Below are 24,510 nucleotides of genomic sequence, written 5' to 3' on the forward strand. Positions count from 1 at the left end.
TCATTGTGTTGCCAATGTTGGTATCAGAAGGTGAGTTTGAAGTTTTCCTGAGTGCATGTTCTCCTATGTAATTACAGACGACAATTATTATTATTTTTTTAAAACAAGCCTTCTAATAATGTAAACTACAGAATGAATAACTTAGATGAGACCAAAGATGCAGTGCTTTCTCAGTTCTTCATTTGTTGCCACAATGTATTCTACATGAAGAGCTAAGTACTGTATTTAGAATGATAGCAGGTGTTTTCACGAGAAGATGTACATGAACAGAAAGGCTTTGCCAGGCAACAACTAAAGAGTGGTCTTGCAGATGTTAGAAGGATGACAGTTTTAAGGAGAAAGATTAATTATTTGACATCGCATTGGAAATACAGGCTTGATTCAGTTCGAAATTTAAATGGGACCTGGACTTAGTCTAATAGGTATAAGAAAAATAGTGACTCTCGAATGAAGAAAACTGCAAAAAAAAAATGAGGAGGAAAAATAAAACTGAGATGTGTGATTTACTTCAGTGTGAATCTTCCCAGAAAAATGAAGAAGCACTCTCAGTTAGGATAACGAAAATAAGATTAAAGAAAGCATAAGAAAAAGTATTGTAGAAAGCAATGTTTTGCTTGTTTAGCAGGGCCTGTCCTCTTGGGAGTTTTCCCTTTTTTTTTTTTAATCTCAACACATATATATGAAATACAAAGTCTTCAGATATATTGCTTAGGATTTATTTTATTCTCTGCTCCTCATCAGTCCAAGATATTAAAAATCCATATTGCAGCTTTATTATCTTTCCAGTAAGGAACTTTCCACTGCATAATTTCAGATGCACCCTCAGAAAAATTATTTCTCTCAAATACTCTGTTTCTTGATTTGATAGTCAAGTTAGCAATGTATCATGTTTTAATTAAAGAAGGAAGACTATTATGTTACACGGGCATTACTTGTTTTGAGTAACTTCCTCAGAAGATTTGTTGAGAGGGGTTTTTTTTGAGTGGAACAGTTACCTTGAACTTGCAAAGAAAAATGGAGAAGGTTGATGTAGCAGATTTGGCACTGAAAGCTACATTACTAAGCTGCTCTCTATATTGCAGTCAAAGGTCCATACTGGTTAAGGGTCAGTAAAAAAAGTATGAGGAAAGAGGGTGAAACAGGTAATCCTGTCCTTTTTCACAGTCCCCAGAGTACTATACAGTTTTTGGGGTTGTTCATCAGGTGCAGAGGACACTGAGTGCTTATCTGCCAATTGCCACAGAAAGCAATAATCTTTTACTTCTTTATGAATACAAAGCTAAAATCATTATGACTTATTCCATCACATGCTATGCTGTCAATAGGAAAAGCTTTGAGAAAGGTCATTTTTTTTTACTCTTAAGCTGCAGCATTTGCCCAAGCAGTGTTTGTATCTTGTGATATTTTCTATAGACTAGGCTAAAAGACACCACTAGATATTTATGTAATTATTTCTGGTTTTGGACATCCGATTTCATTAAAGTCATTCTAATGAGCATTCTACTGTTAAAGTTATACATTTTACAAGCTCAGGAAGGAAAAGCAAGATACAATAGATTCTGCATGTTACAAGCATGTTAGTTTTCTCGTATTAAATTCGTTGCTACTCTGAAGGCCCCCTCCAGTGCATATATCATCTGTTAAAATTAATGTAAAATGACTCACAGAATCTAAATTAATTACAGTGATACTGAGTTTTATTCTGTTCTTAAAAAAATAAATCTATTCATGGTTGTTCATGGTTGCAATGAAACGAAGGAAAATGTGCTGTTTAACATCTTTGTTGGAGACATGGACAGTGAGATTGAGTGTACCCTCAGCAAGTTTGCTGAAGATACCAACCTGTGTGGAGTCACTGACACCCTAAAGGGAAGGGATGCCATCCAGAGGGACCTTGACAGACTGGAGACGTGGGCTAGTGCCAACCTCATGAAGTTCAACAAGGCCAAGTGCAGGGTCCTACACCTGGGTTGGTGCAACCCCAGGCACAAATACAGGCTGGGGGGAGAATGGCTAGAGAGCAGTCCTGAGGAGAAGGACTTGGGGGTGGTAGATGATGAGAAGCTTGACATGAGCCGCCAGTGGCGCTGGAGCCCAGAGAGCCAGTTGTGTCCTGGGCTGCAAAAAAAGAAGTGTGGCCAGCAGGGCCAGGGAGGTGATTCTGCCCCTCTGCTCTGCTCTGGTGAGACCCCACCTGTAACACTGTGTACAGTTCTGGGGCTCTCAGCTCATGACAGGGGGGTTGGAACTTGATGACCTTTATGGTCCCTTCCAACCTTAATGATTCTATGATTCTATGAAAATGAATAAAGCCCTCCTCCATGTTCTCCAAAGATGGCACTACCTACTACTGGTTTGACGTAATGATAAATAATGGCAGAATTCTGTCCCCAAAACACTAAAATTCAACCAGCTGGTTGCAGACTTTGCATCTACAGTTAAGAGAATTCATTATTATATGATGCATTTTGACTAAATGGAAAAATCTGCACTGGATATAATATATAAATGTCTATATTTACCTAGTTCTTCAATAAGGCAAGATCCTATGGTTATTTATTCAACATCAAGGGTATAGCTAAAGTGGTGCTTTTTCTTGTGCAGATGGGAGTATGAAAAGAAATTAGGTTATCTAAAATTCTTCAGCTTTTTGTTTTCTCTCTGTGGGATACACTTACTTTGCTACTAAAGCACCATAAACATACAGACACAAGCTTTAATCTGGGTGTCTCATGCATCAAAGTATAAAGGTGTAAACTGTAAGAAGGTGAATTGGCAAGTTCACACCTAGACTCTGCAGCAAAGTGTGTGCAGGGAAATGTGCCCTCTCCAGCCAGCAGGCATTCCACTTCTTTAAACATCTTAATTCCTCAAATTTATTTAGATGTCCCTTCTATTTATAAATACAAAGACTATATACAAAGACTGGGGCAACTGACTGGAAAATAAAATAAGAGGACAAGTATAGGTGGCGAGTTACCTTCAGTAAAGAGAGATTCATAAACAAAAACCTTCCAACAGTTTAGTAGTAACCTTTATACTTAGCAAGTACTTCTTCAAGTATATAATTGAAGAATTGTGTTAAGAATAAAAAAAATGTTAACTGCTTTGCAAAAAAATTGCAAACATCAAGACCAAATATTTTTGACTTGCTCTATGCAGCAATGTTATTATTAGGGAGGCCTTGCAAAAGTTTAGAGCAAGTAGAAATAAAGAAGGCAAATGGACAGTGACAGCCATGTAATCCAGTGTCTGATTGCTTTTCCACATGTCACTGGTGAAACACACAACTCTCCCCCTAGCCACTGTGAGGGTCTACAGTGCTTAGACTCATTCAGTCTAATCCAGTCCATGCAGAAATACAATGTCTTGAAGGAATACTTTTCTGAGGTTATGCTCTCTGGAAATGTTTTGACATCACTATTCTTCATGATTAAAAATACACCTGCAAGCCTGAGATATAGGTACAAGGTAGGAACTGCTCAAAAAAGAACAAACCCAAAACTTCTCACTGTGAGCTGAAAAGCTAGAAATATTTTTGTTGAACTTTTTCAAACAGATTTGATCCAAATGCTTGCTTACTTTTGATCACAGCCTAGTAACTTATCCCTGTAAAAGAATTCAAGAGGAGCTGCCACCAGTTCTGGTTATGCTCTTTTAATTGACCCTGTTTAATTTTCTCTTTTATTGACAAACTTTATTTTAAATTCCAGAAATATTAGTCTAATCTTGTGTTAAAATTCATTCAGCATAGTCTTAGTGCTTCAGAACAAATTCTTGCTCTTACAGTTGCTCTGAAGTCTCTGTATTTTTGCATCTTCTCAGAAGTAATTAGTAGAGGTTAGACCAAATCTGTGTAACCTAGTCATTTTGAGATCCCTTGTCTATTGTACTGGTTTCCACTTCTATTAAAAATATTTTTATGGGGGTTTTATATCTTCGTGATGCAAGAGTCTCATAACAGCTTTCTTTTCTTCTTTTTACAAAATATCTTAGCTTGAGAACTGTACTGTTCTTAATCACACTTTATGAAATCATATAAGTAATATTTAACACCTTGTATGTAGCAAAAGTTACGTTTTTTTCTTAGTACTAGATTTTTAAAAAACAAAACTAGACTGAAACAACAGGTTAAATTTTCAAATGAACAGTTATTGAAACATCCAGATATTAGTTTTAGTGCTCTTCATATCTAGCGGTGTGTGCAGTGCTGAGTGCTAAATATTTTACATCAATGTCCACTGTGCCAAAAATACAGAACACTTCAATGTTAGCTGAAATTCTACAAATGCTTGTCACATCACTCTAACACAAATACTTCCATTGAATAAAATAAGACTACTAACATAAAAGTGTTCTTCTTTTCTAAGAAATGATTCAGACTCTCAGATATCCTTCTAATAACAGTAGCATATACCTCCTCAGCAGTCAACCTGTTATGAGCCTCATTCCAAAAGGTCCAGCTGCCTCCATAAAATCCAGCAGGAGCCTGGGCAACTTGCTCAGGACATGGAGCAGCTACAGGGAGCAGATGTCTAACTGTTATGTGCTGCAGTTTGCAGTGTTGTTACACATAAGCGCATTGGTGGTTCTAGCAGCTCATGATTAATTTAGCTTTATTCCAGTGCTTATTTAATAAAAATTTCATTACTAACAGAAGGAATCAGATTTGGAAATTAAGCTTCTTCCTACAACAATCTTTACATGCACAAGAAAAATTATGGAGACAAAACTGGTCAAAGAAAAAAACAATGTCTTTACACTTAGCATATCTACACTATACAGTCCATTTTCCCAAATCTTTTTGACCATTAAAACATTTCAATGAATTATATATATAGTAGTTATATCATTTTAGCACCTCCAGTGGAACTAGCCCTTCAGCAAAAAGCAGCAATAGAACTTCCCTGATTTCATATCCTTGCATACAAACAATCAAGACAGGGAGGTTTAGTAATGTGGAATATACAGTGTTTATCTCAATAGGCACTCAGTTCAGATTTTAAGAACAGGAGATGCAAAGTGAAAAGGAGTACGTTTGCAAATAACCTCTGTTCAGCATGAAAATAATCTAATAGCATGGATGAAATTTCAGTCATTACTCCCAAACGAGGATACCTTTAAATCCATAAGATTCAACCCATTTCCATCAGCCAAGAACCGTGGAAGTTAGTTGTTGATATAAAATAAGCAGACGCTCCTAACAGCTTTTCTCTTTTACCTCATTAAGCCCTGAGTAGACTGCACAGTCATTAAGCAAAACTGTGGGAAAAACATTTTTTGTGTTGCCTGGCTGGGGACCCCCAGGTGCAGGTGATGGCCGGTGTGGTCAGATGAACTCATCCCTGCAGCTGTGCTGACAGAGGCACCAGGCAGCAAGGCAGAAAGGAGCAGGATGGTGGGAGGAGATTCTTTCTTTGTCTTGGTTCAGGAAAGTATTCCTTCACCAGCTGACACTTAAGCATGTGCTTAAGTTCTTTTGGGACCTAATAAGGAGCAGGAAATATGTGCTTATGTGTTTTCCTGAACAGGGTCAAAAAATGAAGAGGTCATAGGTGAAATCTTTTCCTGTATGCTGTCCTGCCTGCACCATTACTTGCAGCAGCCTCTTCGAGGCAGTGAAGTATCCTTCTGTGTCTCCAGCCTTGTGCTGGCCTGTCTCCAGCTAAGCCGGAGCAAAAGTTATATAATTTCCACTTCTCCTCTGAGACCTGAAGGAAGACTCAACTCCATCCAAAAAACTGGCTGAATGAGTGAAGTTTCAACCAAGGAAAATAGTTTGTATTGTTACATTATGTTAATCCTTTTTCATTATTTTAGTGGTGTCTTCCACTTATAAAAAAACTTTGTTTATAAGATCCCTTGATCTGACTATATACCATTCACATAATGCGCTCTGGCCAGGACACTCAAAAGTTCTCAAATCAATCAGGGAGCAGCAGGTCATTGCAGAAAATATAGTCCGAGTGTCACTGACCTGGCTCTTTAAAATCTTTCCTTGATTTTTCCAACTAGGAACAAAAGAAAAGAATCTAAGGGAGGAGATCTTTAAAAAATAGCAGCAGACTTCTACACACATCAGTGTAAATTTGAGGATTTTTTTTAAAGGGTCATAATTACAGTCATGTTTGCCCCTGCTGTCTTTGAAGTAACAGGCAATGAAACATTGTTTCATCTTCTGATCCTCCATCTCCATATCACCTTAAAGAAACTCTTTCAGAGTGTTTTTAACTGCACTTGTAATGGAATAAGCAGAAGTGAAAAACGGCTATTTATCACAGCATGTGTGCTTCCATTTACTGCAACTTGTGTAATACCTCTCATCCTCAAAAAGGAAACAATAAATACCGCCATATATTTAACTACTATCAGTGATTTAATGTCCAGTTCTCAGGGTCCTCTATTGACCATGCTCTGCGGTGTGTCATCACCCTAATCTTTGCTGGAGATAAACATGCAACACAGAAGTTCCAAAGGTATCAGTGTGTCTGAGTTACTTTGTATCATTGTACTATAACTATCACTTGTCTTCCATTGTAAGCAAGGGAGAAAATAGAAAGGATTAAACAAGTATTTTCTTCAAAGATCCTGCAATATTTTCTGCAAAAACTGGCAAAATTACCCATGCCTCTAACAATCAAATGCTATACTTATTTGATCAAAATAATTATAGGAAAACATGACATTTAAAGTTGAAATTGTTTCAAGCACCACTTTCAAAAAGTATTATATTAAAGACAAATCAATACTTGCTGCTATCTTCAGGCAAGATCTTCAAAACGTGACATAATTGAGTATTTGAAGAACCACAAATCACATATTGATCTGAAGAATTTAGATACATCTCTGAAGAGAGTGTGTTCCCATCACAAACTGCCATGTGTTGACACTAGTGCTATTTCTGTTTCTCAGCAATTTTAGGGCTCATCTACTAGCTACAGAAATGTGCAGCCAGTGGCATCAATAATACTGTAAAAGTCAGAAAATTCATAAACCTATTTTCCATATTTTGTTGTTGATGTACAAACACAGTAAAAATAAAGACTGTCTGATGTGTTATCCACTGAATTAAGGCAGAACAGAAGAAGACGTAAGGTAAAAACCTGGCAGCTTCCCTTACAACAATCTAAAGGTGAGAGGAGGAAAATTGTAAGGAAAAGAGAATTGCATTGCAGTGAAAAGTGTTTTTCTTGGTTGCACACACTTATTTTTTCAATATGTGAATTTACTTCTATACATAAGCAGCTGAAATCCTGTTACCCTGCTTAATTCATCAATTTACTGCTGCTTTTCATTTCTGTCATATCACATCTAAGTTTCAAATTATTCAGTAGGTTTAGTAAATATCTATTGAGTGGTTAAGGGTGGCTTAACAGATCGTTTCAGCTTTTAGATAAATAATGTATGCTATAGAATAGATTTTTAAAACCTCACTTAAAAAAACAACACCAAACACCCCATATTCTCTGTATAAAGGCAAGAAGGCAACCTGACAGAACATAAAGAGGACCTTAGGGATGCACAAGAAAACTTGGAAGAAATGTCAAGCAGAGACAGAAAACATAAGAAAAAACCCCAAATGAAGGCTGGCTAATCAGCATCCTGAAGTCACTTGTGTGTTCCTATGCTCCCTGTTCTCCTGCACCTCCCAGGGCTGTCTACTTTCTGTTTCACATAAATACTTGAAGAGTAGAAATATGCATCCCTTCTCTATAGTTCACAGCAAGGTATCAAGACTCAGCTATACAATCATCTTCTGCAGAAGGCACCTTTCCTGAACATAACTCTAAAGATGCAGTAGATCTGCTACCTCTCTGTCCCCACAAATCATTTTCCAACAGTTAGGTGAGTCATTTGGTATAAGTCATGGTCATGAGGTGAAATTTTGGAGCTGAAGCAAAAGTTATTTATATTATAAAATAAACTTTATTCAAAGTAAGCACTGTTTGCTATAATAAAATCCCACTTTTGCAGGATGCCAAAAGGCTGAACAGTGTTGTCAGGGAAGTAAAATGAAAAAATCTAGACTAAATGCAAGAAATTCTTGCTAGCTTGAGAGAGAGAAGGAGGGACAGCCATTAAATTACTTTCTGGGGAAATGGATATCAACCATTAAATAAAAAACATAGGTGCCAGGGAAAACATGAATATGAAAGCTTAATTCCAGAATTCTGTGTAAGAATATAGGACACAATCAGAATTGTATATTGCTAATTTCAACAGCAAGCACTGATTCCAAATGAGTCATAGATACATTGAATTTTACCTATATTAATAGCTTATGTTTAAATATTCCTCCAAGACCCAAAATATCCAGAAGGGAAAAGATGAAATCTGGAATACAATATATACAGTTTTCACTGTTGTTGTTGTGAAGTGCTAAGTTGCCCACATTACTAAATACCGTGTAGAATTCCATCAGCTCTTAATAACATTTGTTTTCAAAGGCAGCTTCTGATGTGAAGCATCCAGCATATAATCCTATTCTTGATTACAAAGGCAGGTTGATACTACCATGCATAAAAACCTGGTGACTACCTCAGTACAGTTTAAGATAGGAGAATTAAAAAATCAAACTCCAACAAAGCAGACAAAATGTGTACTTTAGTCCTTTACTTCCACACATGGTGATGAAATGTCATTATAAAATAAGTGTTTCCAAGACTGAAAGTGGATGCAGTATTACAGGCATTTAGAAGAAGATTTTTAAGTGCACTGTCACACTTTTCACTATAATTTATACATTAAAAAAAGGAACTATTTAAAGAACAAAGCTATTAAAAAAGCAAACACTTTAGTTCAATGTCGTTAAATGTTCATTCTAGTGAAAATGACGATTTTATCTGGTTGTTGTAAAATATTTCCCTTACATGGATAATTGGCTAATACAATCTTGAAGTTATTAATATTTCTCAAAGTTATTCATATTTATAGTCAGCAGTTTTGAGAAAATGTCCCTGAGTGTACTCTTTTGCCTCAAATGTATTGTCCACTCTCATCAGATTGATCTTATTGAACAAAGACTGACTAATTCAAGGAGATCCTATATGGGCCATAGAGACGTCATTAAATGATAGGATAAAATTCCAGAAGGTTATCTCTTGGAAGTACTCAGCTCATTAATTTTAAAGGCAAAGTCTGAGACAATATCATAAACTTATACAGGAGAATGAAATAGATTGGTGATTTAACTGCCATGACACAAGTACTCTGGAGGATCAAACATGCTTGTTAAATTAAGTTCATTTCTCTGTTGGGTGCAAAGTTTCAGATAAAACAGCGTATTTTGGAAATTCTATTAATTCATGGTAGAATAAATAAAATTTTCAAAACTCACGTGACCTGAATGCCTGTAAGGAGCATGTATATTTGGTACTACAGTCAGATTTGTTATCTCTTTCATATGTGTTGGGGCTTGGATAAACAAACATAAATCCTAGTAAAAGTTCAGTAAAAGTTGTTTAAATAAAATTTGGTGACACTTCAATCACTCAGAGATCTGCTGTTTCCTGAAATAACTTAAGCTTCTATGATATCAGGTACTAACTAGTTTGCAACTATGTAAAATAATAGAGAATAAACACAAATGGCAAAAGTTCATAATAAATGAGATATTGTGTTTAAGATGAAATCTTTTGTAGAAGTAATGAATAGATGAGTTATTAGGAAGGGAAATGGATACTTTCTTTTTTTCTGTAAAAATAGAATCTTTGGAGAGGATTGAAATAATGGGATTCAGTCAGCAATATAAGGATTAGGGCTCTGATTCTGTCACAGGCAATATAAAATTCCCATGTCTCAGGTCCAGTCTGGCTTCCCCTGCAGAGAACTTTCATTTAGCTTCTACAAATAGGTCCCATGTGCTTGGATGGACAAGATTTTAAGCTCCTGAGCCTGTGTAGGATCCATATGCTAGGTTTTAAGCTCTGGGCTTTGAGGCTACATTTGTATGTTCTGTTTCTCCTTAGGACCACTGTCAAAAGATTTTCCGTCCTTCAAAAGGTTTTCTTTGGTCATCATTCTGAGTTCATTAATACTAGATTTATGCACTCCAAGATCTCCCAGAACTACATACTGCTGAGCACAGGAAGGCTTTTTTTCTCTCACCAGCACAGCTACAGCGTTCAGACAATTAGAGACGGGCACAACCCAGGCTGCATTCTGTCATTCCCTGTTCATCTACCTAATACAGGCTGGGATGACTAGGATCACGAAAGTAGAGAACTTCAAAGCTATTTCTGTCAATTCTTTTATTTATAACTAGCTTTGCTACCAGGTTATTTGCATTTTAGCCCTATCATTTTCATCTCCCCAAATTCTGAATGCCATTGCATGTAATCCTGAGCAACAGTATTACTCTGCATCTGACAATCCTGCAATGCAGATGCATGGAGGATCTCTGAACCAGGATTATTTATGCCTGCCCTCCATGGACCACATTAAGCAAGAAAACTGTCTCATGATTTGGAAACAGTTGTAGCAACTGGATGCACCTTACAGTTCAAAAGAAATTGAAATGCCAACATAATGGATAATTGTAGCAATGTCTAACTGTCAGGGGAAAAACGTTCTGACAGGAGGCAGATGATATTTGGAATTATATTATTCCACAGGAAGAGAGAAATTCCTGTTTCTGAACAGATAGGTAATAAGATTGTGTGCAAAAGGTATGCTTTCACTACAGTATGATTGAAAATATCTAGAAATAAGAATGAAAAGACATACAAATTCTACAAGAGTAATTTCAATAATTTTTTTGGCAGATAAGCACGTGCCTATACAATTTTAGTTAGATTTTATAATGGATAGGAATATTTTAGAGCGTTATTTTTTAATTTTATTTTTTTTTAAATGAAATACTGTGTTTCCATCAAGCCTGCTGAAATATTGTTTGATTCTATTTAAATTAATCCAGATTTTAAAAATTTCCATGTCTGCTTGAACCCAGACTTGTTTTTCCTCCTAATTTTTTGGTTCAGTCTCTGTTATTTACACAGCTGTAGATAATTTATTTTGCTTTCATAACCAAGCTGTTAGCAATTATAGCTCTATATGTAGAAAATCTTAGAAAAAAGAGAAATCAAAAAAATAATTGAAGAACAGGCTTCATCTCTCTGTAAAGAGCACTGCTATACCAAGCTACCTCTGGCTAATTTTGGCAGTATAATTGTCACAGTTATTCCAAAAATAAAAATTTCAGTTTTAAGGTGATCTTCCCCAGTGTCATATAGTTACTGGGTCTATTACCAATATAAGAGAGAGAAAATTATCCGTATGTGTGGCAGTGTGGCTATGCTTTTGCACAGCCTTCTCAAGTGATATTAACATTAGTACAAATCACAAACAAAAATTTCCTTTCACAAACTGGACTAATCTAAGTTTTATATTTTATATTATTTTTCTTCAAGTGTTCTTATCACAGTTTCTGATCATTATGTGTATGAAAATCCAACTATTTATCCTCAAAACAAACCAACAAAAAAAGAAGCTAAAAAGATTGAAAGTAGTGCTTATGTTCTGGCCTTAAATTCTTACTCCTTTTTCCGTTATTTGCAATATTTTGCCTGATGTTTCTCACTAAGGTAAAAAATCAGAAAAGTCCTGACAGGAAGATGTTTTTAAACTAAAGACAAAAGGATACAAGCATTCCTGATCTGAAAGCTTTTAAAACTTTACTGTTCCTTTCAATATATATTTTTTTGCTGTTGACAAGCAATAAATGATTTTTTTATTAAATCTCTATTAGAAGCCAGTATCACCAAGCCATCACCCTGCACACTGTGCAAGAGTGCTTGCATTTATGTTTCTTCCTGCACAAAACTAATCCACATACTTTCAGCCTAAAATTGCTTTGAATTTAGACTAAGAATGCTAACAATAAGGAAAAAAATGAGAGCATAGTATGAGTCTTTCAGGTAACAGGCAGTAGTAACTAATGCAAGATTTTAAAAAATAGTCATTACATAGAGGCTTGGGGAACAAAATGGCTGCATCTGTTCTTGATTCAGAGAAGTCTAATGGTGCTGGTCAATGAAAGAAAAATTCCTGGAAGTTACATTCCCTTAGAAACAAGTTTCAACTGATGAATAGAGTATCACTAATAGTGAGAAGACAAGTTGTGGAAGTTTATTAGTAATCAAAGTAAATTGAGGATTTCAGAAGAATGATTTTCCACTTCATCCTGTGTAAAAATGACATGGAGACAGGGAGAAGCCACAAAAAAAGTTATAATTTGCCACTACTAGAACCTTTTTGTCCAGGAAAGTGTACATCAGCTTTACTGAAATCACCAATGCTACATTTAATAATGTGTGTGAATGAAAAGGATGTAGTTTCATAGTGCAAATATGAACAAATTTTGAAATATTTAAAAAAAATCTAATAAGCAGGTTATTTTGGACCACCCATATCTGAAAGATATAAAATACATAAAAATAAAAGAAGAAAAAACCCCTCTAAATATCATTACATTGAGAATCTCTGGGATTAGCTGTTTATACTGCTTTAAGATAATGGAAATCTTCATCTGATGTATATTGATATCATTCAGCAAATGAATTTCAATTACAAAGGAAATATACCAGGCCATTATTGTTCCTATTTTAAAACTACACAAAAATAAAATTCAGGACAAATAATAAATTCTATGGAATTTTATTTAAGCTCGTACTTGAGTTTGCAAGTCCTAAAGTTAAACATTGGCTTGCTGGGCAGGTTTTCCAAGTTTTCATATTTGCATTAATAGTTTGGTTTGTGGTTTACCATGTTCATTACTGCCAACTCCTGACAAATGTTTTCCAAAATGTCAGTTTCTTATGGGGGATATTAAATATTGCTAGGAAAACATATTTTAAAAGTAACAAGATTGGTAAACACAGTTATCCATACAAAACCTTCAGAACATCAAAATAATTCTGAGGAAAGATACAACATTATTAATCTCGGAGAAGATAAAAATAAATAAAGAAGAACATGACTGAATTAAATTTTTTCTCTTTATGCTCTTCTCTCCAACTGTGACTGTTTATCAGAAAGTGACAGCAAAGATCTCCTGAGTTAAATCACTTTTTAAAAAGATGCTATGGGATAGGTTCATGATTTCTTACAGTCTCTGTGTATTAACTGAACACAGGACACTTCCAAATTAATGAAGAAGCTTGCTTTCTGCAATTTCAGGATCAGTTAGGTTTTCTGGTTCTTCTTGGGATGTTTGGGAAAGAAGAAACTTGTTTAGCAAAAATGGAAGGGGTAACATAGAAGAGTGTAATTTTACAAATGTACAACAATAGAAAAGTTAACACAGAGATATTTTGCCTCCTGTCTCTATCTTTTAAGAGTTCCTGGTAAACATTTCCATACATACTTTGTGTTAATGTTCTGAAGTTAATTTGTTCAGATATCTGTCATGTGTAGACCTTCATTTTCTTTTCTGACTCAGTTCACAGTTGTATTTCTCAAAGCTATGCTGCCCTGTTTGAAATCACTCCTTGTGTTCAATGAGAAATCTCAGTAAGCCAGAACAGCATCAGAATCAAGGGCTAATTTCCCTTTCCCAGCTGATGGCTGGCCCTTCTGATGCCACAGAATTTGACTTTATGTACATTAGTTTTGCACATGGAGGAAAATCAGATTTGCTTTGAAAAGAGATGCTATGTGACCAAGAAAAAAAAGCTTTAAAAGTCAGTATTCTGAACAAATTAGTGTAAGCATAGAAAACCAAATCCTTCAAATAGTGTTCTTTGCAGAACCTGCAAAAGCTGCAATGGCTTGTGAGGAGAGGAGTTTACACAGGAGATGCTTCTTTCAAGAGCTTAGTTTATGATCAAATAAAAAATGAATTGGAATAATATTCTTCGTGTAATTTCTTGATGTGAACTAAATTCTTCATTCCTCTTTAGAAAGGGAGCGGTCACACGTTTTCAGTAATATTTACAGCCTTTTCCCCATAGCTATCTTTGTGAGTCAAAACCTAATACTTTCACACAGGACAAGAAAGTGCTAGTCAGCATACTCTGTATTGTAAATAACTTAGAATGAGGGGTGAATCAAATGGGATTATTTTTCACTGACTTCTATAAGCATTCAATTGGTCGTGAATACTAGAAATCAGAGCAACCAAATGTATGTTTTCTGGTTCAGTGACTTCCCTTTACAGAATTACTTTCGTATCAAAAGGGGAAATGGTCAAGTTGACTCAGAAAATATTGCTGGAAATAAAGTTGAAAAGAAGCAATTCTTTTGTCAGCTGGACTTTTGAGCAGCAGAAAAGACAAAGTAATTTTTACTTTACATTTGTATGCTAATCTTTTTAAGACCTCGACAGTTGCTCCTAAAGAACAAGGGCCAGCAAAAAAAAAACCCAGTAGTGACTTCTTTACTGTCAGATTTTCAGTAACTTATTAAGGATGGCTCAGGGCTAGACTGAGACTTTCATCCCACTCATAAAGCACAGGGACTTGGGCTCCACCACTGTAGAAGCAGTCCCAAGAGGAGATCTGGATATGAATCATCCCCATCTCATGAGTTCTGGGAAACAGTGATTTGTAGCTGGGTTATACCACCAATAAATTACTCTTTTTTCATCATTTTCTTCTCTGGGTTGGATGCTGTGGTCAGCAAGCAGTAAGAATGGAACTACACATCTGTCCACTCACTCTCAACTTCCTTCCGCTCCCAACCAATGTATAATCACTGCACTCCAAGAATTTGTCACAGGAATAGAAAGGAAATTCTTCCATCTTAAGATCTTCTCTAAAAGGATGCTTAATTAAATTCACGGTCCCCCCTCTGTGAGGCCTCTTTCAATTCCAATATTGGCAAGTAGGTGAGAGAATCTCTTTGTTCCACACGTTTCTTTCCCAGTGCCAAAATACAAAGTTTAAAATGGTATGCAGTGGCATGCAGCTGTGAAAACAGAAGGAACTTTGGACATGATTACATTGAGAACCAAATTTTCTATCTACTTTCAAAGGGCATTTTTCAGGGCATTTTTCCCTTGCCCACTTAATTTCTGAAATGTAATACATTTGCAGAAAAAATTCTAATCATGTAGCACCTACTGCCTGTATTCCTTTGTGTGCTTTCCAATGTCCCCAGAGATCAATGCTGTGTTTTATCATTTCAAGACTGTAATAAACAGTGGAAATAGAGTAGGTTCATCTTGTATCCTAGTCTCATTTACACTGAGTAGGGTAAGTTAAACTGTGCCTAATGTAATGAAACTATCCTCATCAAAATATTTAGACTTTAATTTTTGAATCATTATACGGGCACTTCTATGCAGTTCTAAAACAAAATCAATTTGGCAGGAGTTCCTGCATCACAATTTTGAATCATGGTGTCTAGGTGGAAAGTACAATGTGCATCTGAGCACTGTGGCCCAGCCCCATTCTGTCAAGTTTGTTTACTATGATTGTACATGTATTTTCATCAAAACTCCCACAAGAAGTACATTCATTTTTGCAATTTTTTTCATGGTTTAGTAGAAGCCGAAAAAATAGGGGTCATGTACCTGAGAAAGATGTTTAAATATCCATATGATAAACAAGTTCAAATTTCAAATTGTAATTCAATGCTCGAAACAGATGATGACTAAACACTTTTACTAATTGCATAACTAGGTATCATTTAAATAATCATATAAATACAGTTGATTAAGAATGATTGATCTTTAAGAAAGCAATCAAAGAAACACAACCAAAGCAGTATTGAAAGAAAGGTGGCAGAATATTGCATTGCCACAAGGAATTTCCAAATGTGCTTACATGCGTGGATTCAAGCACTACAAATCTAAATGTAATAATAAGCACATAAATAATTCCTGCTGATTGCAGCAGAGGTGCTCATTTAGAGAAGGCAAAAGGATTTTACGTTATGTCAGCTATCCAAATCAATGGCCACATGGTTTGCTTATACCAGCTCCACTAATAAACCACCTTTATTCCTGATTTACACTGAGCTCAGCCTCCAAGAATTTCCTCCAAACCACACAAGGGAAAGTTTTATATCTCTCTCATGCCCAAGGAACTTCACTGAAGCCTTTCAGAGGTAAATACCTAAATGTTCCCAAATAATCAAATTTATTTTGAATGGAAAGTAAGGTCAGCATATGGAAGACAGATATATGTAGCCAGGACTGCCTAGTGTTTTCTTCAGTCTACTGGTATTTATTTGGAAGCTGAGTAAGGTACAGACTCAAGAAGACCTGACTTTACAAGAAACAGTATTTAATGAATGTATTTTTAGTCTCAAAACTTGGCAGCCTTTTCAATATGATTTTTAAAGGTTTTCCAACTGTAATAATAATAACAACATATAAAAAATATAAATGTTTTAACAGAGCTATGTATGCCTAGTGTCATTAAACAATGGCCTTTACAAATATTCTGTTGTTTGCACAGCACAAGAGAGGATGATAAATACACAAGTGGATGAAGTGAACACGAAGCAGAAGTTGCATTTGTTTCAAAAATTATTTTGGTGGAACATGTCCTCACCACTAAAGACAAGGCAATAGGGGAGACAAGGCATGACTTATTTCCATCTTCCAGAAGTTGCTTCATTTCTTGGATAGCAATCTGGATACCCCCTATTACTAATATTTTTATATTAAAAATGTAGAGACCTAGGGCATCTTATCAACTTCAGTCAAATTCTGTTACCATTAAAAGAACAATATCTTATCTGACACTGACTTTAAAAGTGCCAGGTTTACCCAAGACCAGCTTAAGACTGACTTTTTAAACCCCAATTTTGTAAAAATAGTAATGTGTCATAAAAGCTGACTAATGACAGATGACTTTGCTTTTCCTCTAGATCTGTTAATGAATTTTCAAAATCATGTATGTGAGGAAGGAACTTAAGAAGGTTATTTAAGAAATTATGCCAACATTCAGCAGCAAAAATGCTACTAAAATTAGAAATCCTGTCTACATGTCAATGCTTTTCAGTCTCTCTCACATTTTCCCATATACTGCTTGCCCAAGAAAACTCATGGATGCTGTGGCAGAGCTATCTCTCAGTCTCTTGTCCAGTAGCTTAACTTTGGGACTGTGATTTTTGCCTAGAAGAGACTTGTGGAACACTAAGTTCCTGCATGGGTCCCACATCGTCTCTCCCTAGTGTACCAACACTGTCACTTGTGGCCCACTATATTTGGGTAGATGTACTTGCTGAGTGCCTGGACACAGATCTGATTAACAAAGCAAACATGCACCATTTAAGGTTCTGTAGATCTCCACAAGATGAGGGGTTTTTTGAAGTGCAACTATATATGTATTTTGAAAACTTTAATTTAAACTTTTTAGAAGCTGTCTTTCCTGATATAGTATATTTTCAAAAGGAAATGATACCATTACAGTACTGAACAGAGTTAAAAATAGCACTGGCAATATTATTATTAATGTAAAAATTAATTAATGAGAAAATATAGTAATAACACAAATGATTTGTTTTTATATGGAAAATACTCGGATAAACTACTGGCTTTGTTCTCAGAAACACGTATCTTCCAAATGATTTCTTTCTCTATATTCTTCATAATTACATTTAATAACTCTATTATTTTATCATAGTGCAAGATTTAAATAATAGAAGAATCCTAATAGACTGTAATGATTGTAATCTATCTATAGATATTAAAAACATTTTTGAGAGGAAGGCATGTTTTATTTACTGGTAATATAGTGTTACTGCTGGGCTGCATTCATATTCCTCCTCCCTAATCAGGATTATGGTGTTCAACAGTTTCTGCTTAGCTTCAGCAGCTAAAGATTTAGGATGAGAATAACATTCACAAAGTGTAGCACAAGCTTTAGTGTTGCTACAATCCCCATGCCTGATTTGGGGCTCTGTTTAGCTAACTTTGAGATTCTGAGGGGCAGAACTAAAGAACAAAAGATTTAAAACACTCCAGAAAGCAAGTCCTTGCTTGGCTTGTCAAACTATACATACTTGTTTTACAATTTATCACAGCTGGTATTCCTGACCTAACTTCAGGCATTAGAAATCAAGAGCAGCCGTCTTCTTACCTTAGCATACTAGCCCACAGAGGCATTTTGATGTTTCCTTTGAACTGCTATCTTATCAAAAAATAATAAGCACTGAGTTTTCTGTCTTTTTCTTTCTTTACATTTTAAATGCTGAATGTTTTGGGGTTTTTTCCATCTCAGGTAATTGGTTTTTCCACCCATACTGTCCCTTAAATTCAAGTGTTTTTAAAGAAATTAAATTAATATAAATACAAATTATATGTTATAGTCTATGCTGTTTTGCAATTTATATCAAACAAAATTTGTGACAGCACATCTCACATTAAAATTTTGTAAGATATAGCCTCAATTACTTTTAAAATGTCTTAAACCTTGTGGATAGTTTCTTCTATTGGTAGAACACTGAGGGCTAAAATCCACCCACTAGATAATTTGCACTGTCTAAGGGGTAATACAGTTACTTTTATTTTAGTTAAGTATGTCTGCTGAAAAAGTAACTGCCAGAGTGGCAAAAGGGGCTGCTAGTAATGAATGGTGCTGTTTTGTTTGCATTAGAATTGTGGGTCAAATCTGGCCACTAAATGCATGACCTATAAACACTGCAAACAGGCACTAGAGCCTGTTCTTACAGAAGTCTGAATTCACAGCCCCAGTAAGAATTTTCATTTTCAGAGCAAGATAACACCATTATTAGTGTACATTAATTTAAAAGTAAAAATAGCTATACAAATGTTTGCATAATTATATCTGCTGCATTTTATATAACAATTTTAAAAATTGCCAGTCCTTGCCATACCTTTCTTTTGAGGGTCAGGAATCAAAACATATACATTACACTTGGCGATCAACAGAAAATAATTTATGTGTTCATTTGTTTTTCCTGAAATTATAAGAGTGTAATTTTTGCTTCTTTTTTGCTGCTTACTTTTTTTCCCCCTGACACCGGGTGAAAAAAGGATTACCTGTCTGGTAAGAGGTTGCATTTCTTAACTCTCTGATCCATCTCAGGTGACTGGCTTACAGCATCCTTCTGCTGCAGTTCTCTTTTCAAGCATTTCAAAGAACCACAAAGCTCTGAGTTTCTGCTATTGAAGTGTATCCACAAAAAGTATATATACTCTCACTGCCTTGCCTACCTGCTTGTAGGTGCTGATCATTACCCTCTGCTCTTTTCCCACATTCTTCAGGACTGTTTATTGAATCTAGAAGGCAGATGACAGGTCCGTGAGCTGCAGTATTCTATTCCTAGAAGACATGAAAGAGAGATTAAAGAAATTATTAAATTAAATTATTGGTTTCCTTATTTCGCTCTGCACCATGAACACAATATCTACAGCTCAGCCCCATTTTTCAAATACTGTGATTTTTAAGTGATCTTTTAATCACCATTACCCCTCTGGTTAAGGCATTAAGATTTATGCTTACATTTTAGTCATGTGCATGGTACAGCAGGTAACATATAGTCAGCAAACAAGGTCTCTTGTTCCAAAGTATAGTAAAGACTAAACAACCAATAAATAGATGAAAGATTTAGGAAGGAAACAGAATACCCTAGGTGAAAACTTGTTTCAACTCATCTATCTGTGTCTCTTTTTTCACATGACATATATGGGTATCGTAAAATCCTGTGGGTTTTTTTTTTTTTCCTCATCTGCAGTTACATGTAGGAAGTCTCAGATAATTTAATATGACGTTATGCTAGTGCATAAGTCTCATGAAGAAACACTTTCACAGCCAGAATCACAATGACTACTAACAGTTCCTTATAAACTTTAACAAACATTGTGTGTTGCAAGACTGCTTGTAAGCATTCAAGTGTGTACAATAGTAGAAATATGAGGAAAAGACACTTAACATAATGAAAATCAGAATTTATGACTGCAAATGCTCTTAACATCTTTCACTAATAACCTATTAACTTCAGGATAAGTCTAAACTGACTATTTTTCTGTCGTAGTTTACTCTTCATAGTGCTCCGATTACTATCAATTTCAATAACCTTCCATTGCAACATGAAATGATATGACTAACATCTGCTATGCATGTTTTATTCTTCCTCTTACTGTCAAGGGAGATTTGTGCATGCAGGATTGTACTGGGTGTACATGGCAAGGTTTTAGTAGCAGGGTGGGGAAGCTGCAGGGATGGTCTCTGTGAGAGAGGCAGGAGTTTACATTTTGAAAACCTTCATCATTGAGAAATGCCTGTGTTTGTTGGTGTCCTCATTCGTGTAATACTAGCTCGTGTTCTCATAGGATCTTCTGTGTTCAAATATACGATAGCTTCAAATTCACCTGGTTAGGCAAAAAGTGTAGTGAAGTAGAATGGCCAAATGCACATGAGCAGCTTAGTTCAAAAGCAATACTTAAGAGTTAAAGTAAATGACCAAATAATTAAAAATCAACTACGCTGTCCAGTAAAGAGAATTTTTGAATTGTGTCTTTTTACAAACTTAGCCTTCCTAATGACAATTAAGTTCTCTAGGCCACAGATGAAGAACAGAGATAACTTTAAAATACTGACACTTCCTCCTCCCCTAAATAGCTTCTGTATGAGGCCTGAGCTTAGAATGTATAAAATACAGAATGTATCATAATGTGATATACTCACACCTTTCAGAAATTTTGAGGACTATCTTTGGCTTGGTAATAAAATCAGTCCCCACAGTTGATACTTGTTTACCATTCACTGTTACTTTTTAGTGTTCACTCTAACCCAACCGTTCATTGGTAGGGAAGCAGATACAAATAGTTTTTTATATTCTTGTATTTAAGCCATATCCTTTAAACCAAAATCTCCCTGACAACTCTATTTTTTTAACAGAATTCTACTATGGGACAATGCTGTTACCTAGTGCATAGTTTTATGAGCATCAGTGGTAGGTTTCCTATGGATACACAGAAGTGGGAGAATTTCAGTTCCTGGTTGTTTTTTTTCTTTTAAAGGGAGGTCATCCTACTGCTGGATTTGCTAATTATCTAGTACAACATTTCTTTCAGATCAAATATTTTAGGACTTAGTTACCTGACATATAAGTCAAACTTGCTCTTGCAATGAGAGGCATTATTATAGAATCACATACCCTACACAGCAATGTTTCAAATTCCAACTATAATGACAATATAACAGTATTGGTTGGTGAGCTTAATACTGTCTTATTTTAGGACAGTATTATGAAAGTAGAAGTGGAAATACAGATAATAGCACAAGTGGGTAATTCTGTATAAACTTAATTTTTGACCAGAATTTTCACTGTTCCAGACCTACATAAATGTCACTTCTCTGTTTGGTGATTTTTTAAATAACAAGTTATTTAATTTCAATTTACATAAATAAGGGACAAAAAGTTAATCTATGCAATAGCAATTTTCATTCCAATGGAAATAACGAGGATTAGTGTAATTCAAATATATAAATAAGCACAAGCACAGAAAGAAAAAATGCTTCATCATTAGTAGCTCAGAAATGGAACTCAGTGTCACCATCCCTTCAATTTCTTTCTGATACCTACTGTAAATAGATTTGTAACATAAATGAGAGAGGGTAAAGAAAGGCTGCTTCCTTAGCAAACTTGATTTTTCAACTCCCCTTTCACAGTGCTGGGCTCTTAAGTTGTCCTGAAGAGTCTGTCCTGTTACACTGCTTCCCAGTCAGTGGCTAGCAGAGAGATGGCCATCAGCTGGCAGAGCAGGAGAATCTTGTAGAAATGTTACATATGTAAAAAAACCATAAATCTTGTTACTTCCCACAATGCTGAAATTAAGTTTTGATTATACATCTGAATCAGGCTGTGTTTTGAATAAATAGTAATAGAGCTTTAATTCAGTTTCATCAGTTATATCTTTTCAAATGCAGTATTTCTTAAAATTAATGACTAAGGCTTCAGACATCTTCAAATACACAGTGTCAGTCTTTAAACAGAGAGCTCTGAGACATCAAATTGATTTTCCAGAATTACTCTATAGACAAAAGCAGCTTAAATGATACAAGCTTCCCTCAAATAGCAAACAAAAAATCCTCCCATTTCTTTTTTCTCATGATGTATTTCCTCATTCATACCAACCCTTCCTTCTGAACCCAAAGATTCAGGAACCTGCTGCTCCTACAGCAATTACTGACCTCACTGCTGTTCATTTTCAGACAAGAAAGCTGCTGAGACAAAATTTCCTAAAATGGTTGGCATAGGAATTAAAATAAATTATCATGCTGGCATCTGCACTCTGCTGTAGATTCCTAAATGAAATGTTAGCACAAAGAGTTAATGCAGAGCCTTTCCACAAAATAATTTAGCTCTGTAATAAATATTCAGCATACTGGGCTATAAAATGATTCCATCTCAGGGGAACAAGCTGGCCTATACTTCTGCATCAATATACTAGCTGGCAACCATAAAGGGAAGATGATACATCAAAAGTTGTCTGTGCTTTAGAGAAAAACTGAGCTCCTAATCAGAGTTGAGAATAGATAATAACTAGTTTGCTAATACTATATTCTTATTGTACTATTTTCCATTCTTACTCATTCCTTTCATCCTAGTCTACAATGTTTTACAAGCTTTCATGTGACTTAGGCCCCATGAATTTGGAGATAAAGCAGCCTCACTTAGCTTTCCACTTTTATCTAAAGTTTAGTGACACACTGGGTGTTTAATGTTGCCTTTCTCAATCTTCCGGTGCCTCTTCCAAACAAAATGCCACGTCATCCAAGATTTGTCTGCATTCCTTGTGAAAGCATGGGAAACGTGTTCATGGTAATCACCATCATCATCCAAAAATTAATTAGGCAACTAAATGCAATCAATGTGTTATTTATACTCCATTATACCATGTTTGTGTATTGGATAGTGCCTGTAATGAAACAAGGAAGCCAGCTATGAAGTAGAAGTAGTGATCACATCCTTCATACAAAGGAATCTATGATTCTTTTGGTCCTTAAAGATCTACTTTTGTGGAAAACAGGCTACAAGAACTTCTATAGGAAAAATGAAAGGTTGATTTAGAAGATACCTGTTAGGAAATAATTGGAAACAAACATTACAGAGAATTATATGGTGTACAATCAGCTCCTCACACACAACAGCTTGTCTGCTTTAAAGTCACAGATATTTTTAGATCTGTTCTATATGAAACTACAAAGTTCAGGGTTATTTTGGTTTGGGTTTTGTTTTGTTTGTTTGTTTGTCTGTTTTTACAAGAGTTGATGAAGCTCTACCTATGACTTGCTGTATGAAGAGATTTTTAAAAGTAAATACAAATTTTTTGAAGGATGATCATGAATCACTTCTAAGTAGCTCAAAATCACTCCTTTTAAAAATAAGTTGTCACAATTTAGAAAATGACAATTTGATTTTAACATAAAAGTCTGATTAGGAGACTTAGTCCTTGGTGAGAAACACTTTTACAAGGAAAAATAGACTAAGAAGGTACATACCCTCGTCAGATTTGCAGTTTGGGATTTGGGGAAAATATAGCTATACTTCACTTGTTTAATTGTTAGCAAAAAGCACTAGAGTATGGAAAGGAGGAATGAAGGCTACCACATCTCTAAGTTTGATTTTTAGAGAAAACTTGTCATAGTAATTAAGACTACAACACAAACTGAAAAGCTGTATTTTAAACAGTCCATTGTTGATGAGTAGCAAATATTAAATAACAATAAATAATGTGAAGATGCTCCTCAAGACATTATTTTAAATTAAAATTAAATGTAAAGGATGCACAAATTTATAATTATATTTGCCTATACAATATTTTCATATATGTGCTTCAAGAAAACAAAAATTGAATTAATTTAAATATGTATTATAAATCTACAGCTCCTCATCTGTAAATCGGGACTACATTATATGTCTGTGAGGCATCATAGTTTCTGACCTTCTTAAAATGTGAAGTTGCAGAATAGCCCTTTCAATTACTATATTCTTCTTAAAATCAGATGGCCATGTTTTTACTTGTATAATTTCTTTAATTTAGCAATAGGCATGTCTGATGGAGAATAACATGTATGTTGAGTCTCTTTTTACCTAATTTTCTCTCTTTCTTATTCTTGATTTGAATTAGTGGTCTAATAATGTGAATTTTGTTACTGGTCATTGCTGTTACTTAATCTATTTTATGTATCTAATAACTATGAATCCAAGTTATAAGATGCACAAAAGGAATCATGGCTTTTATCATTTCTGCACTTGATCAGTTTTCTGAAGATAATAGGATGTAAAGGTCTCATCTAAATTTTATAGTGTTTAACACAAGTCTGAGTCAATGCAAATGGACTTTGGATCTGGCTCCTTACATTTGAATACAACCTCTACTGGTTTACAAACTGGTTATGAGAATTTAGCTACTCTTATTCTTTCAAAACTTTCTTCTACTTCTGATTTAAATAATAATGATAATACACAGGTTCTGCTGATTTTAAGTTTCTCAGAGCCCCTGAAAATTAGAGATTAGAGGACATGTTAAATAAATCCATGTGGGTATTAGTGATACCATTAAAATGCTGTGTTCATTATCTAAATGTC

At 35.1% G+C, this 24,510-nt stretch overlaps 1 long non-coding RNA gene across 1 annotated transcript in view; it reads right to left on the reverse strand.

Moving 5' to 3' along the window:
• The window catches only part of LOC127387379 (uncharacterized), a 151,530-nt gene that overhangs the window by 82,957 nt on the left and 44,063 nt on the right, over window positions 1–24,510 (reverse strand). The window contains exon 2 of the long non-coding RNA XR_007890114.1: window positions 19,127–19,235. This is a non-coding gene — a long non-coding RNA (uncharacterized LOC127387379). The remainder of the gene's footprint in view (window positions 1–19,126; window positions 19,236–24,510) is intronic.

This window comes from Apus apus, chromosome 7 (genome assembly GCF_020740795.1).
Source record: "Apus apus isolate bApuApu2 chromosome 7, bApuApu2.pri.cur, whole genome shotgun sequence".
NCBI lineage: Eukaryota > Metazoa > Chordata > Aves > Apodiformes > Apodidae > Apus > Apus apus.